We start from the raw sequence: 26,544 nt of genomic DNA, 5'->3' as shown, positions 1-26,544 counted from the left end.
ATTTTTAAAGATTTATTTATGATAGACATAGAGAGAAAGAGGCAGAGATACAGGAGGAGGGAGAAGCAGGCTCCATGCCAGGAGCCTGATGCGGGACTCGATCCCGGGACTCCAGGATCGCGCCCTGGGCAGGCGCCAAACCGCTGAGCCACCCAGGGATCCCCCCCCCAATTTTTTTTTAAATTTAAATTCAATTTGCCAACATATAGTATAACACCCAGTGCTCATCTCATCAAGTGCCCTACTTAGTGCCTGTCACCCAGTTACCCCATCACCCACCCACCTCCCCTTCTGCAACCCTTTGTTTCCCAGAGTTAGGGATCTCTCATCATTTGTCTCCCTCTCTAATTTTTCCCACTCAGTTCCCCTCCTTTCCCTGTAATCCCTTGCACTATTTCTTATATTCCACGTATGAGTGAAACCCTGATTTTTCTATTTAGGTAATATTCTTGTTATATCCTGCCACCAAAAATCAGGGCATGTAGTGAGAACAGATTTAGAGCCCTGACAAGAGCCACTTATGTTGGTATTGGTTGGTTTTCTTCAGATGGTGTCTCTGGTTGGGAGACACGACCTGTACAGGTAAAGCAGTTCTGAGGAGGGATGGGCTAGGCACCACCCGCATAAAAGGGAGGGGGGGGCCATGTCACACAGAAGGGCGGGACACAGCTCTGCTTCATCTGAGTAGCCCAGAAAGGACAGGGGTCAATGGGACATGTAGAGGGAGGGCTGGTCACACATTGTTGGGGAAGGGATTGGTGATAAGAACTGAGAGGCTAGGGGAGGCTTGGGATGAATTTTAACTCCACAGACGGGTTACTTGACTCCTGCTTTGGAATTCTTTTCCCTAGCTGAGATAGATAAAGCTCAGATCCTTGGGCCTCATCTTCCCATAGGGCAGGCTTCAGTTAGCCTGAGAAGACCTCCATGCCTACTGACTGGTGGGCGGCTATGACTGGTGAGACCCCTTTCACGCAGAGGATCAAGAGTGGCAGGAGACACCTCTAGAAGACAGACTTTTGTAGAATCCTTATCCTCATTTCTCCCCCCTGCACCTTCTGCTGCCCAGAATCCCCACGCAGGACATAAGTTCTCTGCCTGCTTTGTGCCTGTTAGTTTCCACTACACCCTTATCCTCAGCACAGGATTCAGGCGTCAACATGAATTGTATCCTATTAACTTTGCTGATGGTGACTGGTGAGTGACCGAAGGGAATTCTTTGTCAAGTTCATTAGGACTCTGTTGGGGAGTGAGACTGTGACACCATATTGGGGAGGGAGAGCTGCGGGATCAGGGACATGGAAGTTTGGGAAATGGGTGATACATTACTCATTTTATGTACAGGCTCAGTCATCAGTAGGACCTAACTAAAGCTTCTACTGTGGGCTCAAGCCTCCTCCTAATGTCTTATAAAGTTCTTGTGCTAAAATATGGAAGCATGCCAGAAGGGAGGATGGAGATGGGAGCCTGGAAGAGGGCATAGGAACGTATGAAAGACATAGAAAACAAAAAGGCAGGTATTCTGCTGTAAGGGTCAAAAGGAAAAGGTTGATTTTGCTCTTGGGTTTTAAAATATAATGTGGAATAATAAGAATAATCACCATCACCACTGCTACCTTAAAAGCACAGAACTAGAAGTGCTTTTATAATAGATACTGTTCTCTTCATATTAACTCATTTGATTCTTATAACACCTTTGTGAGGTAAGTAGTAATATTATTCTTTTTTTTTTTTTTGATGAGGAAACTAAGTAATTAAGTAACTTGCCTGCAATGAGGTTGGTATGGCTCTGTAATTAAGAAATTATGCTCTCCTACCTAGTTGTATGGCCTGGGACAAATACCCTAACCTCTCTGAGCCTCAGTTTCCATATGTGCAATGTGAGAAAAATACCCATTTTTCAAAACCTCAGTGCTTCCTAAACCTATACTAGACTGAGTGGAGATAACCATGTTAAGTGGGGCAGGGAGTGGGGTTTTCAGATAGAGGAGCCAGTAAGTGTGAAGGGGATGAGGTGTGATATGTTAACTGAAAGACCATCTGTATAGCTGGAGCAAAGAGGAAAGAAGTAGTTTAAGAGTCATATAGTAGAGGGTCTTCTAGCCTTACTTTTAGAAATGATCCTGGATATAATAGGAGTCATTTAAAGAGTTTTATTTTTTAATTAAAAAATATTTTATTTATTTGATGGAGAGAGTGAGCGAGCACAAGCAGAGGGAGCAGCAGAGGGAGAGGGAGAAGCAGGCTTCCCGCTGAGCAGGGAGCCCGGTGCGGGGCTCGATCCCAGGACCCTAAGCCAAAGGCAGACGCTTAACCGACTGAGCAGCCAGGCACCCCTAATGAGTTTAAAATATCAGTTATATTACTATATGATTTAGAAAGATTCACGTGAGTGTAGTGTGGAGAATGGATTTGGGCAGAGATATGGGTTATAGGTGGAAAAGATCTTAAGAGAAATTTAAGAGACTGTTGCAACTTGCTGGGCAACAGAGCGGACTAGGGTAGTGGCAGTGAGTCTGAAATAAAAGGATATCAGAGGCAATAATGAGATAGAAGTCATGATCAGTTGAATGTGAGGAATGAAGGGTAGGAAAAAAGTAAAGGATGTCATCCAGATTTCTGGTTGGGTGAATGGTGGTACAATTTACTAAAATCAGGGGCACTGGAAAAGGAGGTATTTGGAGAGGGAGACAGGTTACTTTTTTGATATTACTCAGTTCAAAGTACTTTTGAGACATCAAATGGAGATGTCCACCAGAATATAAGGGTCGGGAACTCATGACAGGGGCTGAGCTGAGATGCAGAGTTTGGAATTTGGGAATTTTGACAGGATTTGAATTCATAGGAATGAGTTGGAAAACATTACTTGAAAATAATTTATGGAAATGTGTAAAAGAACTATGAAAAATCCCAACCACCTTTTTTGATTTAAAATTCTTATTTTGAGATAATTATACATATACAGGAAGTTGTAAGAAATGTATAGAGTACCATGTACCTTTCATCTAGTTTCCACCATGGTAACATGCTGTATAACTATGGCAGGAAATGATAGCGAACCATGAAATTGACATTGGTACCATCCAGTTTATTCAGCTTTCCTCAGTTTTATGCGTGGGTGTATTTAACTATGTGCACTTCACATGCGTAGGCCTATGCACCCACCACCACACTGAAGACATAGAACAGTCCACCACCACAGCGTCCCTCCTGTTGTCCTTCTATGGATGCACCATCACATTCTCCCTCCTCCGCATGGCTCCCCCTCCCTAACCCATGGCAACTACTACAGTGTTCTCCATTCCCTTAATGTTGTTGAATGTTATACAAATGGAATCATACAGTGTATTTTAGGATTGGCTCTTTTCACTCAGCATAATTCCCTTGGGATTTGTCCAAGTTGTGTGTATATCAACACTTTATTCTTTTTATTACTATTACTCTGGGGTATAGATGCACTCTGGTTTAGATTATTTATGTATTTATTCATGAGAGACACAAAGAGAGAGAGAGAGACAGAGACACAGGCAGAGGGAGAAGCAGGCTCCCTTCAGGGAGCCTGACATGGGACTCGATCTTGGGTCTTCAGGATCAGGCCTTGGGCTGAAGACAGGCGCGAAACTGCTGAGCCACCGGGGCTGCCCTCTTATTAGATTTTTTAAAAAAGATTTTAATTATTAATGAGAGGCAGAGAGAGAGAGAGGCAGAGACCTAGGCAGAGGGAGAAGCAGGCTCCCTGCGGGGAGGCCAATGTGGAACTTGATCACAGGACCCTGGGATCATACCTTGAGCCAAAGGCAGATGCTCTACCACTGAGCCACCCAGGTGCCCTGATTGTTTTTTTTTTTGACCGTTGAGTCTGAGAGTATGTATATAGTCTAGATACAAGTCCTTTGTCAGCTAGGAGGTTTGCATGTATCTTTTATAAAGCATTTTTTTTCAGTTTTGATGAGGTCCAATTTATCATTTGATCCATATGTTATTCAGAAGTGTGTTGTTTAATCCCCCCACATTTTGGGATTTTCCATTTATCTTTCCGTTATTGATTTCTAATTTAATTCCACTGTGGCATGAGAGCAGAAATTTTATGATTCTCAATTCTTTTAAGTTTGTGTAGGTGTGTTGTGTGGTCCAGAATGTGGTCTATCTTGATGAGTGTTCCATGTGAGCCTGAGAAAAATGTGTGTTCTGCTGTTTTTGCAAAAGCAGTCTATAATTGTAGGTTATATCCAGTTGGTGGAAGGTGCTGTGGACTTAAACAAGGTCCTGACTGGTTTTCTGCCTGCTGGAACTGTTCATTCCTGAGAGAAGGGTGTTGAAGTCTTCACAGAGGAGAGTGGATTTATCTGTTTTTCTTTGCAGTTCTAGCAGCTCTTATCTCACAAAGTTTGATGCTCTGTGATTTTGCACATGCACCCTAAGGATTGTTATGTCTTCTTGGATAATTGATCCCTTTGCTATAATGTAATAATGCCTGTCTTAATCTCTGATAACTTTCCTTGAAGTCTGTTCTGTCTGAAATTAATATAGTACTCCTGCTTTCTTTTGATGAAATGTTAGTGGGGTCTATCTTTCTCCATCCATTTACTTTTTGGTCTGTATGTCTTTATATTTAAAGTGGGTTTAGGGGTGCTTGGCTGCCTCATCTGGAGGAGAATGTGACTCTTGATCTCGAGGTCATGAGTTTGAGTTCCATGTTGAGTGTAGAGGTTACTTAAATAAAACTTCAAATAATTTAAAGTGGGTTTATTGTAGAGAACATACAGTTGGGTTTTATATTTTTATATGTTCTCACAATCTCTGTGTTTTATTTTATTTTTTTTAATTTAAATTCAGTTAGCCCACATAAAGTACATACATTAATTTCAGATAATAGTGTTCAATGATTTATCAGTTGCGTATAACACCCATTGCTCATCATATCACTTGCCCTCCTTAATGCCCATCACCAAATTACCCCATCTGGCACCCACCTCTCCTCCTTCAACCCTCAGTTTGTTTCCTAGAGTTAAGAGTCTCATGGTTTTCCTCCCTCTCTGATGACCTCTCATTCAGTTTTAATTGATGTGTATGCATTATTGACATTCAAAGTGATTAGTGATATAGTTGGATTAATATCCACCATATTTGCTATTGTTTTCTATTTGTTGTTTTATGTTCCCATTTTTGTTTTTCACTTTTTTGTTTGCCATTTGTGGTTTTAGCAGAGTATTTTGTATTATTTCATTTTCTCTCCTTTCTGAGCATATCCATTATACTTCCTTTTTAAAAAAATGTTAGATGGTTGCCCAGAGTTTGCAGTCTAAATTTACAATTAACCCTCGTCCACTTTCAAAAACACTATGTCAGTTCATGGATAGTGTTGAATACCTTATAATAACAAAATAATTCTGATTTCTCTCTCCTGTCCCTTATATCATTGCTGTCATTCATTTCACTTTTATTGAACATATACACAAGTAAGCATACATTCTTGACATTGCTGTTATTACTATTCTGAGCAAACTGGTGTCTATTATATCAATTAATAAAAATAAGGTTTCTTTTTTTTAACCTTTTCTTATTCCTTCTTTGATGCTCTTCCTTTCTTTAAGAAGATCCAAGTTTGTGACCTATATTATTTTCCTTCTCTTACAGATCTTATTTTAATATTTCTTACAAAGCAGGTCTACTGGCAACAGATCCTCTCAATTTTTGTTTGAGCAGCTTTTTATTTCTCCTTCACCTTTGAGGGGTTGTTTCACAGGCTACAGAATTCTAGGTTGGTGTTTTTTGTCTCTTAGTACTTCAAGTATTTTTCTGCACTCTCTTCTTGTTTGCATGGTTTCTGAGAAGTTGGATGTAATTTTTATCTTTGTTCCTCCATAGGTAAGGTGTTTTTTCCTTGGGCTTCTTTTAGGACTTTTCCCTTTGTCTTTGGTTTTCTATCTTTGAAAATGATATGTCTTGGTGCAGGTCTTTGGCATTTATCCTACTCAGTGCTCTCTGAGTTTCCTGGATCTGTTTTTTGATATATGTCATTAATTTGAAGGAAATTCTCAGTCTTATTGTTTCAAGTATTCTTCCATTTCTTTCTTTTGTCCTTCTCCTTCTGCATTCCCATTATGCATTTGTTACACATTTTTAAAAAAGGTTTTTCCATAGTCCTTGGAAACTCTATTCTGTCTTTCTAAGTCTTTCTTCTCTCTCTCCCCCCTCTCTATCTCTCTTTTTTTAAAGATTTTATTTATTTATTCATGAGAGACACACACACACACACAGAGGAGAGAGAGAGAGAGAGAGAGAGAGAGAGAGAGAGAGAGAGAGAGAGAGAGAGAGAGGCACAGACCCAGGCAGAGGGAGAAGCAGCCTCCATGCAGGGAGCCTGACGTGGGACTCGATCCCAGGTCTCCAGGATCATGCCCTGGGCTGAAGGCGGTGCTAAACCGCTGAGCCACCCGGGCTGCCCTCTATCTCCTCTCTTTAGCTTTGGAGGTTTCTATTGATATATTTGCAGGCTCAAAGTTTCTCTTCTCAGCCATGTCCAATCTTCTAATAAGCCCATCAAAGGCATTCTTCATTTCTGTTGTGGTATTGTTTTAAAATTTCTAGCATTGATTTTTTGGTTCTTTCTTGAGGTTTATAATTCTCTGTTTACATTCTTCTTTTTCTTTTTTGCTGTCTACCTTATCCATCAGTGCCCTTAGCATATTAATCATTATTATTTTAAATTCTTGGCATACTAATTCCAACACCCTGTCATGTTTGGTTCTGATGCTTGTTCTGCCTCTTAAATTTGTGGGTTTTTTTGCCTCTTGATATGCTTTGGGATGTTTTCTTCATAGCCAGACATGGTGTGGTGGCTCAAAGGAACTGATTTAAATAGGTCTTTAGTAATGTGGTGGTGAGGTCTGAGGGGACACATTGTACCCTTAGGATTAAATCTTAATCTTTTAGTGAGGCTATGCCTCTAGACTGTGTTTCTCAGGTTTTTTTCTTCTTCCTTAGGTGGGATAGGATGGCCAGAGTGGGCTAGAGTTGAGCATCTCCCTCCCAAGTGAGTCAGTCTCTGAAAATACCGCAAGCAGGTTAGGCTCTGGCTATGTTGTGTCTCCTAAGGGTGGCCTTGTTAAGAAGTATGATATATTTACAACATTTAAAATGCACTGGTATATTTAAAAATGAGCTCTTTTCCCTCCCCTTTGCCAGAAGCATGAGGGGACTTCTTTCCAGTATTTATTGTGAGAACCTGGTTAGAAGCTAGACAGATGTTTCACAGAATTGTGCCCCATATAACTGGGTGCCTTTGGAGTTTTTGACTCTCAGGGTTGTCTGTACTGAGCCTCTAGCAGTTCATTAATTACAGCTCAGGTTTGCCTGCCATGACATTGGTTCCCTCTGTTGGTTTTGCTTGTGAGTCTCTGCTTTGGTAAGCCATGACTTCCTGTGTTCACCTCTCTGTGTATCTAATCTTAAGGGCAGTGGTTTGCCCTGTGTCCTCACTTCTCTTATGGATCCCAGAAGAGTTGCTGATTTTTTGGTCTGCATAGATTTTTACTTGTTGTTAAGATAGATTGGCAACTTCCAAGTTTCTTACATGTGGAACCAGAAATTGGAAATTTTTCTTTTTTTTTTTTTTACATCTTCTGCTTATTTGCTGATATTTTCTATATTTAAAAAAATTATTTCATGAGTGCTTACATTAGTTATTTTTAAAAATTTATTTAAATTTAATTAGGTAACATACACTGTATTATTAGTTGCAGGGGTAGAATGTAGTGATTTATCAGTTGCATATAAATACCCAGTGGTCACTACATCAAATGCCCTCCTTGATGCCCATCACCTTTACCCCATCACCCCACAGCAAACCTTCAGTTTGTTTCCTGTGGTTAAGAGTATCTCATGGTTTGTCCCCTCTCTGATTTCTTCTCATTCAGTTTTCCTTCCTTTCCCCTATAATCCTCTGTACTTTTTCTTATATTTCACATATGAGTGAAATCATGTGGTATTTCTTTGTCTGACATTTTGCTTAGCATAATAGCTAGTTCTATTCACATAGTTGCAAATGGCAAGATTTCATTCTTTTTTTTTAATTATTTATTTTTGATAGTCATACAGAGAGAGAGAGAGAGGCAGAGACACAGGCAGAGGGAGAAGCAGGCTCCATGCACCGGGAGCCCGACGTGGGATTCGATCCCGGGTCTCCAGGATCGCGCCCTGGGCCAAAGGCAGGCGCCAAACCGCTGCGCCACCCAGGGATCCCGATTTCATTCTTTTTGATGGCTGAGTCCTATTCCATTATATATGTATATATACCACATCTTTTTTATCCATTCATTAGTGTTTTTCACAGAGCTGGAACAAACAATCCTAAAATTTGTATGGAACCAGAAAAGACCCTGAATAGCAAAAGTAATGTTGAAAAAGAAAATCAAAGCTGGAGGCATCACAAGTTAAGACTTCAAGCTGTATTACACAGAGATCAACCGAACAGAATAGAGAACCCAGGAATGGACCCTCAACTCTATGGTCAACTCATCTTCAACAAACCAGGAAAGAATATCCAATGGAAAAAAGACAGTCTCTTCAACAAATGGTGTTGGAAAAACTGGGCAGCCACATGTAGAAGAATGAACTTGGACCATCTCTTACATGATACAAAAAGATAAACTCAAAATGGATGAAAGACCTAAATGTGAGACAGGAATCTATCAAAATCCTAGAGGAGAACAGAGACAGCAACCTCTTAGACCTTGGTTGCAGCAACTTCTTGCTAGACACATCTCCAAAGGCAAGGGAAAGAAAAGGAATAATGAACTGTTGGGACTTCATCAAGATCAAAAGCTTCTGTACAGCAAAAGAAACAGTCAATAAAACTAAAAGGCCACCCATGGAATGAAAGAAGATATTTGCAAATGACTTATCAGATAAAGGGCTAGTATCCGAGATCTATAAAGAAGTTATCAAACTCAAGACCCCCCCAAAAAACCAAACAATCCAGTCAAGAAATGGGCAGAAGACATGAACAGACATTTCTCCAAAGACGATATAAGAATGGCTAACAGAAAAAACACATTAAGTTTCTTTTGTATTTTTTGAAGTATTTTTTATGATTAGTACATTGAAATCATTGTCAGCAGTTCTGTCACCTTAGTCATATAAGTGTTGACATTTTTTCTCATTTGAGTTATAATTATCTTGGTTCTTGGTATGATGGATGATCCTATTCCTATTTTGATATTCCTATTTTGGATGTTAGGCTATGAGATTCTGAGTCCTAGTTAATCTTTTTAGTGGGCAATTACCTCCATTTAAGTGTAGTTTGCAGATCTTGGTGAAGGTCAATGTTTAGCCTCTCTCTGAACCTGCTTATACCATCCCAGCAAAAGCGGAGTGCTGCCTCAGTACTTTGTTGAATATGAGTGGAATGGAAGTGAACTTTCCCCCTCAACTACTTGACATCCTTTAGGTGAAAGTGGAGCTCTGTCATTGAATAGGGTTGGAAGCTTAGTTCCCTGTTGGGCTCTGCTCACACCCAGGAGGGGTGAAGTGAATTGAAGACTTGTATACACTAGGATATTTTCATGTGGAAGGATGGGAATCGAAACTCAATAATCTACTGGATCCATTTACCAGGAGATGGAGGAATCAGTGTTCAAAGTAGCTCTGCCTTGCATAGCCTTATTCAATCTGTCAAATGATGGTGAAGGCTTGGTAACCTGCTGAGTCCTGGAGATGCAGGGCCGTGTGTGGTACAGGGAGGGAAGCAGGGTACTGTTAGCTTTGCCTCAGACTTTTCCATTAGCTTCTTGGCTACTGTGCAGAGGCTTAGATTTCCACTGGGCCCCATTAATACTATCCTAGTTGAGGAATTGGAGTATTGCCTGATTCTACCTAGAGGGAAGGTAGAAGATTAAACCCCCTGTTCAGCATTGGTGAAACCATGGCAGGTGGGCATTTTTCCACTATTATTTGGTTAGAGTAGGGTGGATGTTGTCAAATTGTTCCTTTGTGTTAGACCACTCTTTCCCCTTTCCTTTGGCTAAGGGGAGCAGTTCTTCATAGAATTTTTTGTTTGTTTTTGTTTTGTTTTTGCTTTTTAGTGGTTCTGGATTATAGGCTACTCTGCTCCAGTGCTCTATCTTGGATCTATGAGATGTAAGAAGAATACCCAGGGAAGTTAGAGTTATGTTGTTCCTTAAGCCCCTGGGTCCCTTAGGCAGTCCACTTTCTTCTTTCCATTATTCAGAATCTTTCTATGTTTGTTGTGCAGGGGTTTTTAGTTGTAAAAATTAAAAATGTAATTTACACCAGTCAGAGGAGTCTGTTTCTAGGAGGAGAAGTAGTTAATGTATTCTATGCTTGTGACGAATTAAGAAAGTTAAAGCTGCAGACACAGGAAAGGCAGATTAATATCTGTTAATATGGAGTTAAGACTTGCCCACTTGAAGTATACCTCAAGGACATTAGGAGAAGGGAGTTCTGAAGAGTAATAAGAACATAATTAAAATGATGAATAAAGGAATCTAACTCAGGTGGAGAGGGAAGGTAAAACATACAGGGACTGACTGGAATGTAGGGGTAAGGAGGCAATGTATCAGTTTCTAATGACTTCTTAGAATCAGTGACTGTAAAGCTCAGTGAAGACTGAGTTAGGGCATCAGGGCTTTGGTGGAAAGAAATATGAGCATTTTTAGAGCAAATGACCAATATTTAGTTGGGAGGTCCGCCTGGTATATAATTCAGTCTTGATTAAGAGAAACCTGTTCCTCAGCTTTCCTTGGAAGTCCCTGTGGCTGAAGGAACTCTGTCTTTTTGCTACAGGTAAGATGGAAACAGTAGGAGTGCTGACTTCTTAAAGCTAATGAGAGATGGTCTGGAGTCAGGAATAGATTGTGGGAATTAAATAAGAATTTATGCCCTGGACTATTCTAAAGTCAGAAGGAAGGTGAAGATTATCTGTGTCAGTAGTTTTAAATTTTTTTGAGCATGAGAGCCTCTTTATTCTTTTTTAAAGATTTTATTGATTTATTCATGAGAATACACAGAGAGGAGAGAGAAAGAGGCAGAGACACAGGCAGAGGGAGAAGCAGATTCCATGCAGGGAGCTGGACGTGGGACTCGATCCTGGGTCTCCAGGATCATGCCCTGGGCTGAAGGTGGCGCTAAACTGCTGAGCCACCCGGGCTGCCCAAGGGAGCCTCTTTTAATCTTAAAATATCTTGACTCTTTTAATGATTGAATACTTACATAATGACAAAAAGGTGAATTAACTATCTTTGTTAGAGCAATGTGTGTCTTATTATCAAAATATCAAATCAAAATACTGTTTAACTAGATTTCTTGTCAACTTTACTTTTGAAGTGGACCTTGTGTGTGTCACCCCACGCCCCCGCCCGCCACTTAGGTGCTCTTCTCCAGCTCCACTGCTGCCACTTCAGTGCAAGTCACATCACTTTTGCTGGGTCTATCTCAGTAAGCCTATGTGTTTCTACTCTTGCCCTTTTCCAATCTACTTTTTTGTTTTAAGATTATTTATTCATTTGAGAGAAAGAGAGACAGAGTGAGAGCAAGCATGAGCTGGGGAAATGGGCAGAGGGAGACGGAGAAGCAGGCTCCCCACTGAGTAGGGAGCCCATGTGGCACTCGATCCCAGGACTCTGAGATCAAGACCTGAGCTGAAGGCAGACACTTTACAACCAGAGCCACCCAGGCACCCCTCTAATCCATTTCTAATCAAAATCCAGTGATGTTTTAAAAAATGATTGGATCATATAACTTCTGTGCATTCAAATTCTTTAATAGCTTTTTTAAAAAATTACATTTAGAATAAAATCCAAACTCCTGAGAATGGGTGTCAAGCCCTGCTTGATGGGATCCCTGCCTCCTCTCAAGGTCATCATAGGCCAATCTTTTCCTTGGCCTCTATGCTTCAATATTCTTGGCTTTCTTCAGATTCCTGAGCACTCCTAGTCCTTTCTCCTCTTTGAGCCTTTGCACATGTAGTTCCTCTCCTAAAAAGCTCTTTATTCTGTTCTTCCCATGGCTGGGTTTTCTTAACTCTCTGTCTCAGATACCTGTCATTTACCCAGCAAGTACTTTTTTGTGCACCCAAACTAAATTCAATTCCTCATTTACCCTCCCTTATTCTGCTTTCTCAAGGAACACTGTTACTTTATCATCACAATTTATAACTATTCATTTGTGTATTTATTTGCTTACTGTATGTCTCCCTCATATATTTGCTTACTGTCTATCTCCCTCATTTCGTGGATCCAAAGTCTACTTCTATCTTGGATACCCTTTGATATTTAGCATCCAATGTGTTGCCTGGCACGTAGTAAATATTCAGGAAATATTTTCTTAAATAAATGCATGCATAGATGAATTTGGAAAAAAGTACACACACACATATATAACATTACCTCTTATTGTTCTGATGATGCTTGCTTCACATATGGATGCAGAAAACCATTTCATTAATTTCAGTACCTCCTAGTAGACCCTGTACAAAGTGGATTTTATTCCAACTGTTCACTAATTCATTTGTATAATACATACATATTGTGTTCATGCCATACACTGTTGTAGTTAGTGGGGGATATTATATAAATCATTATTCCTTTACTACTGATCATCTACAGGTGAAAACTCCATAGACCCAGAAACATAAATTGACAAAGCAAGAGAAGTCTGAATTGGAAAAAAAGTGACAAAGACAGAAAAGGATCCAAGAAAATCTCCAGAGACAATGACAAAACAAGTAATAAAATTGCAATAAATACATATCAATAATTACTTTGAATGTAAATGGACTAAACACTCCAGTCAAGAGACATAAGGTGACATAATAGATAAAAAAAAAACAAGATGCATCTATATGCTGCCTAAAAGAGACTCATTTTATACCTAAAGACACCTGCAGGTTGAAAGTGAGGGGGTGGAGAAACATTTATCACACAAAAGGATGTTAAAAGAAAGCCGGAGTAGCAATACTTATGTCAGACAAAATAGATTTTATCCCAAACTATAACAAGAGATAAAGAATGGAACTATGTAATAATAAAAGGAACAATATAACAAGAAGTTATAACAATTGTAAATATTTATGCACCCAACAGGGGAGCACCCAAATATATATAACAAAAATTAATAACAAACATAAAGGAACTAAGTGATAATACAATAATAGTAGGGGACTTTAACACCCCATTTACATTAATGGACAGATCATCTAAACAGAAAAAACCCACAGAACCAGTGGCTTAACAGTGCAGAGGGTCATAGGGGAAAGGAGGGAAAACTGAATGAGAAGTTATCAGAGAGGGAGAAAAACCAGGAGAGACTCTTTAACCATAGGAAACAAGCTGAGGGTTGCTGGAGAGAGAAGGTCAGTGGGGGGATGGGGTAATTTGGTAATGGGCATTAAGGAGGGCATGTGATGTGATGACTTCTGGCTGTTACATGTAGCTGATGAATTATTGAACTCTACATCTGAAACTAAGTATGTACTTTGTGTTGGCTAATTGAATTTGAATTAAAAAAAAGAAAAGAAGAAACAATGGCTTTGAATGACATCTGGGCCAGATGAACTCAACAGATATATGCAGAACATTCCATCCTAAGACAGCAGAATACACATTCCCTTTAGGTGCTCATGGAACATTCTCCAGAATAGGTTACATTTTAGGTCACAAAACAGGCCTCAACAAATGTAAAAAGATGGAAATCATACCATGCACCTTTTCTAACCACAACAGTGTGAAACTAGAAGTCAACCACAAGAAAAAAGTTGGAAAGACCACAAATACATAGAGGTTAAACAACATATGCTATTAAAAATGAATGAGTCAACCAGGAAATCAAGGAAGAAATAAAAAAATATGGAAACAAATGAAAATGAAAACACAATGTCCAAAACCTTTGGGATGCGGCAAAAGCAGTCCTAAAAGGGAAGTATATAGCAATACAGACCTACCTCAAGCAGTAAGAAAACTCTCAAACACTCTAATCTTACACCTAAAGAAGCTAGAGAAAGAGCAACAAATGAACCCTAAAGCCAAGAGTAGGAAGGAAACAATAAAGATTACAGCAGAACTAAATTATGTAGAAACTAAAAAAAAAAAAAATTAGAACATATCAGATGAAACCAGGAGCTTTGTCTTTGGAAAAAAATAGTACAGTTGATTAACCTCTAGCCAGACTTATCAAAAAGATAAAGGATACAAATTAATAAAATCACTAATGAGAGAGGAGAAATAACAAAAATTAATAACAAACATAGATAATAAAATAAAATAACTAACACCATAGAAATACAAACAATTATAAAATTATGGAAAACTATATGTGAACAAATTGGATAATGTAGAAAAAATTGATAAATTCCTAGAAACATAACCTACCAAAACTGAAAGAGGAAAAAAAACTTCAACAGAGGAGGAGGGGCAGGAAGGCGGAGGAGTAGGGTCCCCAAGTCACCTGTCCCCACCAAATTACCTAGATAACCTTCAAATCATCCTGAAAATCTACGAATTCGGCCTGAGATTTAAAGAGAGAACAGCTGGAATGCTACAGTGAGAAGAGTTCTCGCTTCAATCAAGGCAGGAAGACGGGGAAAAAGAAATAAAGACACAAAAGGCCTCCAAGGGGGAGGGGCCCCGCGAGGAGCCGGGCTGAGGCCGGGGCGAGTGTCCCCAGGACAGGAGAGCCCCGTCCCGGAGGAGCAGGAGCTGCACCAACCTTCCCGGGCGGAAAGGGGCTCGCAGGGAGTTAGAGCAGGACCCGGGAGGGCGGGGATGCCCTCGGGCTCCCGGGGACACTAACAGGCACCTGCGCCCCGGGAGAGTGCGCCGAGCTCCCTAAGGGCTGCAGCGCTCACGGCGGGACCCGGAGCAGCTCGGAGGGGCTCGGGCGGCGGCTCCGTGGAGGGGGCTGCGGGGTGGGAGCGAATCCCACAGCGCAGGCCCCGGAGCACAGGGCGCCGGGACACAGCCCAGAATCTGGCCTCCCCCCGGGACAGGCAGAGGCCGGGAGGGCCCAGGACAGCGAGGACGCTCCGGCCCCGAGCTGAGCAGATCAGCGGCCTCGCCCGGAGCCTCCAGGCCCTGCAGACGGAGAGCCCCGGAGCTACTGCGGGGGCTGACTCCAGGGCTGCAGAGCTGGCCCCGCCACTGGGGTTGTTCCTCCTGGGGCCTCACGGGGTAAACAACCCCCATGGAGCCCTGCACCAGGCAGGGGGCAGAGCAGCTCCCCCAAGTGCTAACACCTGAAAATCAGCACAGCAGGCCCCTCCCCCAGAAGACCAGCTAGAAGGACCAGTTCCAGAGGAAGTCAAGGGACTTAAAGTATACAGAATCAGAAGATACTCCCCCGTGGTTTTTTTTTTTTAATTTTTTTTAAAATTTATTTATGATAGTCACAGAGAGAGAGAGAGGCAGAGACACAGGCAGAGGGAGAAGCAGGCTCCATGCACGGGGAGCCCGATGTGGGATTCGATCCCGGGTCTCCAGGATCGCGCCCTGGGCCAAAGGCAGGCGCCAAACCGCTGCGCCACCCAGGGATCCCTCCCCCGTGTTTTTTTGTTTTTGTTTTTTTTTTCTTTTTGATTTCTAATTGCTTCCCCCACCCCTTTTTTTCACCTTTCTTTCTTTTTCTTTCTCTTTTTCTTCTCTTTTTCCTTTTTTCTTTTTTCTTTCCTTCTCTCTCTCTTTTTCTCCTTTTCCCAATACAGCTTGTTTTTGGTCACTCTGCACTGAGCGAAATGACTAGAAGGAAAACCTCACCTCAAAAGAAACAATCAGAAACAGTTCTCTCTCCCACAGAGTTACAAAATCTGGATTACAATTCAATGTCAGAAAGCCAATTCAGAAGCACTATTGTACAGCTACTGGTGGCTCTAGAAAAAAGCATAAAGGACTCAAGAGACTTCATGACTGCAGAATTTAGATGCAATCAGGCAGAAATTAAAAATCAATTGAATGAGATGCAATCCAAGCTAGAAGTCCTAACGATGAGGGTTAACGAGGTGGAAGAACGAGTGAGTGACATCGAAGACAAGTTGATGGCAAAGGGGAAACTGAGGAAAAAAGAGACAGACAATTAAAAGACCATGAAGACAGATTAAGGGAAATAAACGACAGCCTGAGGAAGAAAAACCTATGTTTAATTGGGGTTCCCGAGGGCGCCGAAAGGGACAGAGGGCCAGAATATGTATTTGAACAAATCCTAGCTGAAAACTTTCCTAATCTGGAAAAGGAAACAGGCATTCAGATCCAGGAAATAGATCCCCCCCTAAAATCAATAAAAACCGTTCAACACCTCGACATTTAATAGTGAAGCTTGCAAATTCCAAAGATAAAGAGAAGATCCTTAAAGCAGCAAGAGACAAGAAATCCCTGACTTTTATGGGGAGGAATATTAGGGTAACAGCAGACCTCTCCACAGAGACCTGGCAGGCAGAAAGGGCTGGCAGGATATATTCAGGGTCCTAAATGAGAAGAACATGCAACCAAGAATACTTTATCCAGCAAGGCTCTCATTCAAAATGGAAGGAGAGATAAAGAGCTTCCAAGACAGGCAGGAACTGAAAGAATATGTGACCTCCAAACCAGTTCTGCAAGAAATTTTAAGGGGGACTCTTAAAATTCCCCTTTAAGAAGAAGTGCAGTGGAACAATCCAGAAAAACAAGGACTGAATAGATATCATGGTGACACTAAACTCATATCTGTCAATAGTAACTCTGAAAGTGAACAGGCTTAATGACCCCATCAAATGGCGCAGGGTTTCAGACTGGATAAAAAAGCAGGACCCATCTATTTGCTGTCTACAAGAGACTCATTTTAGACAGAAGGACACCTACAACCTGAAAATAAGAGGTTGGAGAACGATGTCCCATTCAAATGGTCCTCAAAAGAAAGCAGGGGTAGCCATCCTTATATCAGATAAACTAAAATTTACCCCGAAGACTATAGTGAGAGATGAAGAGGGGCACTATCTCATACTTAAAGGATCTATCCAACAAGAGGACTTAACAATCCTCAATATATATGCCCCGAATGTGGGAGCTGCCAGATATTTAAACCAATTAATAACCAAAGTGAAGAAATACTTAGATAATAATACACTTACACTTGGTGACTTCAATCTAGCTCTTTCTACCCTCGATAGGTCTTCTAAGCACAACATATCCAAAGAAACGAGAGCTTTAAATGCTACACTGGACCAGATGGATTTCACAGATATCTACAGAACTTTACATCCAAACTCAACTGAATACACATTCTTCTCAAGTGCACATGGAACTTTCTCCAGAATAGACCACATACTGGGTCACAAATCGGGTCTGAACCAATACCAAAAGATTGGGATCGTCCCCTGCATATTCTCAGACCATAATGCCTTGAAATTAGAACTAAATCACAACAAGAAGTTTGGAAGGACCTCAAACACGTGGAGGTTAAGGACCATCCTGCTAAAAGATGAAAGGGTTAACCAGGAAATTAAGGAAAAATTAAACAGATTCATGGAAACTAATGAGAATGAAGATACAACCATTCAAAATCTTTGGGATGCAGCAAAAGCAGTCCTGAGGGGGAAATACATCACAATAAAAGCATCCATTCAAAAACTGGAAAGAACTCAAATACAAAAGCTAACCTTACACATAAAGGAGTTAGAGAAAAAACAGCACATGGAACCTATGCCCAGCAGAAGACGAGAGTTAATTAAAATTCGAGCAGAACTCAACGAAATCGAGACCAGAAGAACTGTGGAACAGATCAACAGAACCAGGAGTTGGTTCTTTGAAAGAATTAATAAGATAGATAAACCATTAGCCAACCTTATTAAAAAGAAGAGAGAGAAGACTCAAATTGATAAAATCATGAATGAGAAAGGAGAGATCACTACCAACACCAAGGAAATACAAACGATTTTAAAAACATATTATGAAAAGCTATACGCCAATAAATTAGGCAATCTAGAAGAAATGGATGCATTCCTGGAAAGCCACAAACTACCAAAACTGGAGCAGGAAGAAATAGAAAACCTGAACAGGCCAATAACCAGGGAGGAAATTGAAGGAGTCATCAAAAACCTCCCAAGACACAAGAGTCCAGGGCCAGATGGCTTCCCAGGAGAATTCTATCAAACGTTTAAAGAAGAAATCATACCTATTCTACTAAAGCTGTTTGGAAAGATAGAAAGAGATGGAATACTTCCAAGTTCGTTCTATGAGGCCAGCACCACCTTAATTCCAAAACCAGACAAAGACCCCACCAAAAAGGAGAATTACAGACCAATATCCCTGATGAACATGGATGCAAAAATTCTCAACAAGATACTAGCCAATAGGATCCAACAACACATTACGAAAATTATTCACCATGACCAAGTAGGATTTATCCCCGGGACACAAGGCTGGTTCAACACTCGTAAAACAATCAATGTGATTCATCATTTCAGCAAGAGAAAAACCAAGAACCATATGATCCTCTCATTAGATGCAGAGAAAGCATTTGACAAAATACAGCATCCATTCCTGATCAAAACTCTTCAGAGTGTAGGGATAGAGGGAACATTCCTCAACATCTTAGAAGCCACCTATGAAAAGCCCACAGCAAATATCATTCTCAATGGGGAAGCACTGGGAGCCTTTCCCCTAAGATCAGGAACAAGACAGGGATGTCCACTCTCACCACTGCCATTCAACATAATATTGGAAGTCCTAGCTTCAGCAATCAGACAACAAAAAGACATTAAAGGCATTCAAATTGGCAAAGAAGAAGTCAAACTCTCCCTCTTCGCCGATGACATGATACTCTACATAGAAAACCCAAAAGCCTCCACCCCAAGATTGCTAGAACTCATACAGCAATTTGGTAGCGTGGCAGGATACAAAATCAATGCCCAGAAATCAATGGCATTTCTATACACTAACAATGAGACCGAAGAAAGAGAAATTAAGGAGTCAATCCCATTTACAATTGCACCCAAAAGCATAAGATACCTAGGAATAAACCTAGCCAAAGGGGTAAAGGATCTATACCCTAAAAACTATAGAATACTTCTGAAAGAAATTGAGGAAGACACAAAGAGATGGAAAAATATTCCATGCTCATGGATTGGCAGAATTAATATTGTGAAAATGTCAATGTTACCCAGGGCAATTTGCACGTTTAATGCAATCCCTATCAAAATACCATGGACTTTCTTCAGAGAGTTAGCACAAATTATTTTAAGATTTGTGTGGAATCAGAAAAGCCCTGAATAGCCAGGGGAATTTTAAAAAAGAAAACCATATCTGGGGGCATCACAATGCCAGCTTTCAGGTTGTACTACAAAGCTGTGGTCATCAAGACAGTGTGGTACTGGCACTAAAACAGACACATAGATCAGTGGAACAGAATAGAGAACCCAGAAGTGGACCCTGAACTGTATGGTCAACTAATATTTGATAAAGGAGGAAAGACTATCCACTGGAAGAAAGTCTCTTCAATAAATGGTGCTGGGAACATTGGACATCCACATGCAGAAGAATGAAACTAGACCATTCTCTTGCACCATACACAAAGATAAACTCAAAATGGATGAAAGATCTAAATGTGAGACAAGAGTCCATCAAAATCCTAGAGGAGAACACAGGCAACACCCTTTTTGAACTTGGCCACAGTAACTTCTTGCAAGATACATCCACAAAGGCAAAAGAAACAAAAGCAAAAATGAACTATTGGGACTTCATCAAGATAAGAAGCTTTTGCACAGCAAAGGATACAGTCAACAAAACTAAAAGACAACCTACAGAATGGGAGAAGAGATTTGCAAATGACGTATCAGATAAAGGGCTAGTTTCCAAGATCTATAAAGAACTTCTTAAACTCAACACCAAAGAAACAAACAATCCAATCATGAAATGGGCAAAAGACATGAAGAGAAATCTCACAGAGGAAGACATAGACATGGCCAACATGCACATGAGAAAATGCTCTGCATCACTTGCCATCAGGGAAATACAAATCAAAACCACAATGAGATCCCACCTCACACCAGTGAGAATGGGGAAAATTATCAAGGCAGGAAACCACAAATGTTGGAGAGGATGCGGAGAAAAGGGAACCCTCTTACACTGCTGGTGGGAATGTGAACTGGTGCAGCCACTCTGGAAAACTGTGTGGAGGTTCCTCAAAGAGTTAAAAATAGACCTGCCCTATGACCCAGCAATTGCACTGCTGGGGATTTACCCCAAAGATTCAGATGCAATGAAACGCCAGGACACCTGCACCCCGATGTTTCTAGCAGCAATGTCCACAATAGCCAAACTGTGGAAGGAGCCTCGGTGTCCATCGAAAGATGAATGGATAAAGAAGATGTGGTCTATGTATACAATGGAATATTCCTCAGCCATTAGAAATGACAAATACCCGCCATTTGCTTCAACGTGGATGGACCTGGAGGGTATTATTCTGAGTGAAGTAAGTCAATCGGAGAAGGACAAACATTATATGTTCTCATTCATTTGGGGAATATAAATAATAGTGAAAGGGGATATAAGGGAAGGGAGAAGAAATGTGTGGGAAATATCAGAAAGGGAGACAGAACATAAAGACTCCTAACTCTGGGAAACGAACTAGGGGTGGTGGAAGGGGAGGAGGGCGGGGGGTTGGGGTGAATGGGTTATGGGCACTGAGGGGGACACTTGACTGGATGAGCACTGGGTGTTATTCTGTATGTTGGTAAATTGAACACCAATAAAAAATTAATTTATTTAAAAAACTTCAACAGACCAATAACCAAAGAAAATTGAAATTGAGTCAATAAAAGAAATTGATTCAATAATCAAAAAACTTTCAACAAGCAGAAGTCCGGGGACAGATGGCTTCATGAAAGGAAAATTCTACCAAATATTTAAAGAAGAGTTAATACCTGTTCTTCTCAAACTCTTCCAAAAAATATAATTGGAAGGAAAATTTCCAAACTCATTATGTGAAGCCAGCATTACCCTGATAACGAGACCAGATGAAGACATCACTAAAGGAACTACAGGCCAATATCCCTGATAAATATGGATGCAAAGATTCTCAATAAAATACTAGCAAATTGAATCTATTAAAAGAATCATTCATGACAGGCAAGTGAAATTTATTCCTGAGCTGCAAGACTGGTTCATTATCTGCAAATCAATTGATGTGATACACCACATTAATAAAACAAAGGATAAGAATCACAATCCTTTCAATAGATGCTGAAAAAACATTTGACCACGTACAACATCCATTCATAATAAAAACTCTTAATAGAGCACAGTAGGAAGAAACATTTTCCTCAACATAATAGAGACCATCTATGAAAATCCCACAGCTAATATCATCCTTGGGTGGAAAAACTGCGATCTTTTCCTCTATGGTCAGGAAGAAGACAGGATGTCCACTCGAACCACTGTTATTTAACATGGTTTGGAAGTCCTAACACAACAATCAGACAACAACATGAAATAAAAGTCATCTAAATTGGCAAGGAAGAAATCAAACTTTCACTGTTTGCAGATGTCCTGATACTCGGTATAGAAAACTTGAAAGAACCCACCAAAAAATTACTAGAACTGATACATGAGTTCAGTTGCAGGATACAAAATCAACATACCTGACTCTGTTGCATCTCTATACACCTATAATGAAGCAGCAGAAAGAGAAATCGATCCCATTTACAACTGCACCAAAAGCCGAAAGCTACCTTGGATAAACCTAACCAAAGAGGTGAAAGACCTGTACTCTGAAAACTATAAACACTGATGAAATACTGACGAAAGAAATTGAAAATGACACAAAGAAATGGAAAGACATTCTATGCTCATGGTTTGGAAGAATAAATATTGTTAAAATGTGTGGACTACCCAAAGCAATCTATACATTTAATGCAATCCCTATGAAAATGCCAACCCATTTTTCAGAGGACTAGATCAAAGAATCCTAAAATTTATAGAACCACAAAAAGACCAAAAATAGACAAAGCAATTTTGGACAAAAAAAAGCATAGCTGGAGGTTATCACAATTCCAGACTTAAATTTAGATGACAAAGCTGTAGTAATCAAGAGTATGGTCCTGGCACAGAAATAGACATAGATCAATGGAACAGAATAGAAACCCAGAAACGAACTCATGAATGGTGAATTAATCTTTGGCAAACCAGGAAAGAATATCTAATGGGAAAAAGACAGTCTCTGACAAATGATGTTGGGAAAATTGGACAGCCACATGTAGAATGAAACCAGGCCACTTTCTTATACCAAACACAATAAATTCAAAATGGACTAAAAACTTAAATGTGAGACCTGAAAGTATAAAAATCCTAGAGAACATGGGCAGTAACCTTTTTGACATCAGCTGTAGCTGATGTAGCTTTCTAGATATGTCTTTCTAGATATGTCTCCTGCAGGAAGGGAAACAAAAACTATTGGGAATATATCAAAATCAAAAGCTTCTGCACAGCAAAGGAAACCATCAACAAAACTAAAAGGCAACCTATGGAATGGGAGAAGATATTTGCAAATGACATATCTGATAATGGGTTAATATACAAAATATATAAAGAACTTATAAAACTCAACATCCCCAAACATGAATAATCCAATAATCCAATTAAAAATGGGGAAAGGGCATGAATACACATTTTTTTCCAAAGAAGACATAACAAACACAAACAAACAACCAATGAAAAGGTGCACAACATCACTCATTAGGGAAATGAGAATCAAAACTACAATGGAACATCACCTCATACCTGTCAGAATAGCCAGGATAAAAAACACAAGAAACAACAAGTGTTGGTGAGAATGTGGAGAAAAAGGAGCCCTCTTGCATAGCTGGTGGAAGTGAAAATTGGTGTAATTACTGTGGAAAATAGTATGGAGTTTCCTCAAGAAGTTTAAAATAGAACTACCCTATGATTCGGCAATTGTATTGCAAGGCATTTACCCAAAGAATACAAATACACTAATTCAAAGGGATACATGCACCCCAGTGTTTATAGCAGCATTACCTGTCGCAGCCAAATTATGGAAGCAGCCCAAATATCTGTTAACTGATGAATGAATAAGGAAGAGATGGTGTATGTATACACACAATGGAATATTACTTGGCCATCAAAAAGAATGAACTCTTGCCATTTGCAGTGACATGGATGGAGCTAGACAGTATTATGCCAAACGAAATATGTCAGTAAGAGAAAGACAAATATCATATTTCACTCATATGTGTAATTTAAGAAACAAAACGCCTAAGCAAAGGGTAAAAAAGAGAGAGAGGCACACCAAGAAATAGACTTCTAACTATGAGGAATAAACTGATGGTTACCAGAGGGAAGGTAGTTGGGGGGATGGGTGAAATAGGTGATGGAGATTATGGGATGAACTTGTGATGGGCATCTGGTGTTGTATGTACGTGTTGAATCACTATATTGTACACCTGAAGCTAATATAACTCTGTTAATTAACTGGAATTAAAACAAAAACTTAAAAAATAGTTTTATATTTTCCTGCCTCCTTTCCTAAACTGAAGAAAGCAGGATTTAGCCTGCTTTGTTGAAGCTACCATCCAAATGCCACCAAGAACATAGAAATAAGGAAAATAGTGAGGGTTTTTTTTTTTTTTTTGCTTTATGCAGTGGGGAGAACATACTCCAGAGAACCTCAGAAGTGCCCCAGTCATGGGGGGTTGGGAGGGTGTCTTACAGAGTTTGAGCTTGTGCTGGATAATTCTGAAGATGGAGTTAGAGAAATGGGATCCGTTCAGAATAGGATATCTCAAAAGTTTTATTTAGGAGGTAGAACTTAAAATAGAGCTCTCATGGATAAAGAAATAGCAATAATGCAAAGAAAGGAGATACCAATTAATATCTGATGTTGAGTTATTTTGGGGGTCATGAAGGGAATTTGTCTATGTCTCCTTCTGAGTGTTGTTTTTACTTTCTCAAAATAAAAAAGTACTTCAAACTGCATTAGGAGGAAATTACATTTACTGAAAACCCATTATATACCAAACATTTCCCAAGCAATTTATGTATATTAACACATGTAATTCTCACAACAACCCTAGGAAAGAAGTTGTTATGCTCTCAGTGTACAAGTAAGTAAATTAAGATACAGAGATTTATATAATTTGTTCAAGATCATGCTACCAGTAAGGATACAACCAGAATTCAAATTGAGACAATTTTTTTCCAGAGCATAAATAGTGCACTGTATTTAAGTATCTGTACAAAGTACCTTTCCCTCTATTCTTAGGCCAGAATTAAAGTCTTAATTTTTTTTTAAAGATTGTATTTATTTATTCATGAGAGACACACACACACAGAACGAGACAGAGACATAGGCAGAGGGAGAAGCAAGTTCCATGCAGGGAGCCGATATGGGACTCCATCCCAGGATCCAGGATCCCACCCTGAGCCGAAGGCAGGTGCTAAACCACTGAGCCACCCAGGCGTCCCATAAAGTCCTAATTTTAATTAATTTTTTTTCCTGATGGATTCATGATGACTAATTTCAGAGCATCCCTGCAGTTGACTAGTAGGAAAAATCAAGGAGCTATATAGGAAAGGCTCCATTGCTTGATTGTGGATAGAGCCCAGAATCCTTAAGCCTTTTGAAGATTAGAAATGAGCTGAGACGCTCTGGAAAGCAGCAAACAGGGTGAGGAGAAGCAGGGAGGTCCTGCGGTAGAGAAGTGCATAAATAGGATTTGAAATCGGATGGACTGGAGTCTGAATCCTTTAGCCAACCATCATTCACTAGTTGTATGGCCTCAAGTGTCCTAATAGTTAATGATTTAAATTCAAAAAAATTTGAGTATAGTTGACACACAATGTTACGTTAGTATCTGGTGTACAGTGTAGTGATTCGATAAATTTATATATTATACTATGTTCACCATAAGTGTAGCAGCCATCAGTTACCACACAACAGTATTAGAATATTATTGACTGTATTCCCTATGCTGTGCCTTTTATCTCCATGACTTGTTCATTCCATACCCGGAAGCCCTCCCACTCCCCTTCATCCATATTTCCAATTCCTTGTCCTCCTGCTCTCTGGTAACCATCAGTTTATTCTCCATATTTATAGGTCTGTTTCTGCTTTCTGTTTCTTTATTCATTTGTTTGTTTTTTCTTTTTTTGGATTCTACATACGAGTGAAATCATCTGGTATTCGTCTTTCTCCATGAGACTTGACTTAACGTTATATTCTCCAGGTCCATCCATATTGATGCAAACGGCACTATCACATCCTTTATTATGGCTGCATAATATTCTATTTTACTGTCTATCTTAAGAAATAAAAAGCAGGAGGCATCACAATTCCAGGTTTCAAGATGTACTACAAAGCTGTAGTAATCAAAACAGTATGGTGCTGGCACAAAAGCAAACACATAGGTCAGTGGAACAGAGAGCCCAGAAATAAACCCACAATTATGTGGTCAATCAATCTATGACAAAGGAGACTACAGTGTAGAAAAGACAGTCTCTCCAATAAACTATCAGTAAAATAATATAAAATTTATCCACCCCATAGGTTCTTTTTTTTCTGTGAAGAAAAAAATTTTTTATTTTTTAAATTTTTTTTAGAAAAAAAATTTTAAAAAGTACATCAAGTATTTAGTACAGTATTTGTAGTATGGTTCTCTAGTACCATAGAGTAGGGGACTGAGGGATTAATATGTGGTAAATACTGATATTATCTGATACTGGCATCCTGAAATCTCCATAAGCACCCTGAGTTTTCTTTAGTCAGGTTATATCCCTTGATTCTCTTCTCTCTGTGTTCCAGGTGTTGTTTCATATGTTAGTGAAGACATGGAAGGGTTCAATCCTCTTCTCTACTTATTTTACCTGAGCTCCAGTTATCAGTCCTGTGTGGGAACTTTGATTGCCCCTCAGTGGGTGTTGACGGCAGCACACTGCTTTTTACCGTAAGTGATGGGGATCTGTCCATTTGGCTCCAAGGCTGCAGGGCTCCGTAGATTAATGTGTGTTGGTTTATATACATATTGGTGTATACCTGCAATGATAACCTCGTGGTATATACCTCTAGAGTATATAATTAGAAGTGGCATTGTTGGACCATAGAGGATGCAAATGTTCACTTTTGCACATCTGCCAGCAATTTATAAGCATTTTCCTACATTGGGTATTGTCAAACTTTTTGTTATTTTGCTGGTTGTGTCAAATTTCTTGTTACACTTTTAATTTTATCTTTATCAGTAGTTGATGATTGGCATAACTTTTTTCTTCTTTTCCTTTTCTACCCTACTCCTGCTAATAGAGTTTCTTCTGGGAAATACTGTTTCATGGTCTTTGAACATTTCATGAATTAAAAAAAATTGCTTTGTAGGATTTCTATAAATGTTCTAGTTTTTACTCTTTTGCCAATTACATATGTTGAAAATACCTTCTTCCAGTTTGTGGCTCAGTCTTCTCTTTATGTGTATTTTGGCAAAAAGAGCTCTTTACTTGAGTATAATTCAATTTAACACTTAAATTGTCAGTCTTTTATGGTTATTTGTGGTTATTG

At 39.7% G+C, this 26,544-nt stretch overlaps 1 protein-coding gene across 1 annotated transcript in view; it reads left to right on the top strand.

Moving 5' to 3' along the window:
* The window catches only part of SSBP1 (single stranded DNA binding protein 1), a 191,599-nt gene that overhangs the window by 81,369 nt on the left and 83,686 nt on the right, over positions 1–26,544 (top strand). The window contains exon 8 of the transcript XR_012002433.1: positions 25,801–25,942. The gene's annotated coding sequence lies outside the window, so the exon portion shown is untranslated. The remainder of the gene's footprint in view (positions 1–25,800; positions 25,943–26,544) is intronic.

Source organism: Vulpes vulpes, chromosome 7 (genome assembly GCF_048418805.1).
Source record: "Vulpes vulpes isolate BD-2025 chromosome 7, VulVul3, whole genome shotgun sequence".
NCBI classification, from domain to species: Eukaryota; Metazoa; Chordata; class Mammalia; order Carnivora; family Canidae; genus Vulpes; species Vulpes vulpes.
This window is presented reverse-complemented; position numbering and strand designations above follow the sequence as displayed.